The sequence below is a fragment of the Anopheles gambiae genome (assembly GCF_943734735.2).
Source record: "Anopheles gambiae chromosome X unlocalized genomic scaffold, idAnoGambNW_F1_1 X_unloc_2, whole genome shotgun sequence".
NCBI lineage: Eukaryota > Metazoa > Arthropoda > Insecta > Diptera > Culicidae > Anopheles > Anopheles gambiae.
This window is the reverse complement of record NW_026902626.1, coordinates 75,001-77,500: the sequence shown is the minus strand read 5'-3', so window position 1 is coordinate 77,500 and position 2,500 is coordinate 75,001.

The following is a 2,500-nucleotide window of genomic DNA, read 5'->3' as shown; positions in this document are numbered from 1 at the left end:
CGCAATTACCAAATCCTAGAATCGTACAAGCAGTGTGTACAAACATAAACATTAACGCGTTCGCTCGGGCTGCGCCGTCCGTGTTGAACACAAATGTGGGTGATTATATGAGTGGATAGACAAAAACATGCGTGGCGAAGACAGTTTTCTGCACGATGTGCACATAGCTCATTTCGTCGTCCCGGGCTAATGGAAAAACACAAAAATATCGAGTATCTTTCTAGGTTTCTGTTATAAAAGGACAGGCCAAAAGGTGACCGGTTGAGATAAGCATTTTAAGCATACAAGCACTTTAATGCAACTTTTGATACAAAAACTAGGTACGTACACGTAGATTGTATCAACATGGACATCCATGATCGGGTACGCCCGGGCTGCGCCCTCCATGTTGTACTTTCCCTGATTGGTACACAATTTTGGTGCAAGTGTACCAACATGGACATCTATGAACGCGTACGCTCGAGATGCACCCTTCGTCTTGTACTTTCCCTGATCGGTACACAGTTTTGGTGCACGGCTATCCCGACCGGCAACTTGTACCTTTATCGACATCCATGAACACAAAGTGCGCGGAACAAAAATTGCTCGGTCAGACCTACAAAGTGCTATATCTCGAATACTAAACGTCGCAGATGGGTGTCGTAGAACAATTTTAAATTCGTCTTATGATTCTACATCCGATTCTGGATAGTGGTTTTTCGACCACTTTTCAACATTTTGTGACACCCCGAACCTAGGGGCAGCTCCCTAGCTTTTTTCAAAAATGTGCACCGAACGGGCCAGAGAGCTCGAGTAGTCGAAAATTTTTTTTTTTGCTAAAACCCCTCAAAACGTGTCAGGAACGCACCCTAGATGATGAAAAGTGCAACCAGAATGTCAATCGACAACATGCCCGGGGGTACAAATTTGCTCTACGCGTCCCTAGGTAGGGTACTTTTTCATACAAACATCAAAGTGTACGGTGCACAAAGTGCGCGGAACAAAAATTGCTCGGTCAGACCTAGGACGGGCCATAACTCGAATACTAAACGTCGCAGATGGGTGTCGTAGAACAATTTTAAGTTCGTCTAATGATTCTACATCCGATTCTGGATAGTGGTTTTTCGACCACTTTTCAACATTTTGTGACACCCCGAACCTAGGGGCAGCTCCCTAGCTTTTTTCAAAAATGTGCACCGAACGGGCCAGAGAGCTCGAGTAGTCGAAAATTTTTTTTTTTGCTAAAACCCCTCAAAACGTGTCAGGAACGCACCCTAGATGATGAAAAGTGCAACCAGAATGTCAATCGACAACATGCCCGGGGGTACAAATTTGCTATACGCGTCCCTAGGTAGGGTACTTTTTCATACAAACATCAACGTGTACGGTGCACAAAGTGCGCGGAACAAAAATTGCTCGGTCAGACCTACAAAGTGTTATATATCTCGAATACTAAACGTCGCAGATGGGTGTCGTAGAACAATTTTAAATTCGTCTAATGATTCTACATCCGATTCTGGATAGTGGTTTTTCGACCACTTTTCAACATTTTGTGACACCCCGAACCTAGGGGCAGCTCCCTAGCTTTTTTCAAAAATGTGCACCGAACGGGCCAGAGAGCTCGAGTAGTCGAAAATTTTTTTTTTGCTAAAACCCCTCAAAACGTGTCAGGAACGCACCCTAGATGATGAAAAGTGCAACCAGAATGTCAATCGACAACATGCCCGGGGGTACAAATTTGCTCTACGCGTCCCTAGGTAGGGTACTTTTTCATACAAACATCAAAGTGTACGGTGCACAAAGTGCGCGGAACAAAAATTGCTCGGTCAGACCTAGGACGGGCCATAACTCGAATACTAAACGTCGCAGATGGGTGTCGTAGAACAATTTTAAGTTCGTCTAATGATTCTACATCCGATTCTGGATAGTGGTTTTTCGACCACTTTTCAACATTTTGTGACACCCCGAACCTAGGGGCAGCTCCCTAGCTTTTTTCAAAAATGTGCACCGAACGGGCCAGAGAGCTCGAGTAGTCGAAAATTTTTTTTTTGCTAAAACCCCTCAAAACGTGTCAGGAACGCACCCTAGATGATGAAAAGTGCAACCAGAATGTCAATCGACAACATGCCCGGGGGTACAAATTTGCTCTACGCGTCCCTAGGTAGGGTACTTTTTCATACAAACATCAAAGTGTACGGTGCACAAAGTGCGCGGAACAAAAATTGCTCGGTCAGACCTGGTACGGGCCATAACTCGAATACTAAACGTCGCAGATGGGTGTCGTAGAACAATTTTAAGTTCGTCTAACGATTCTACATCCGATTCTGGATAGTGGTTTTTCGACCACTTTTCAACATTTTGTGACACCCCGAACCTAGGGGCAGCTCCCTAGCTTTTTTCAAAAATGTGCACCGAACGGGCCAGAGAGCTCGAGTAGTCGAAATTTTTTTTTTTGCTAAAACCCCTCAAAACGTGTAGAAAACTGATTTTAGATGATAAAAAGTGCAACCAGAACGTCAAA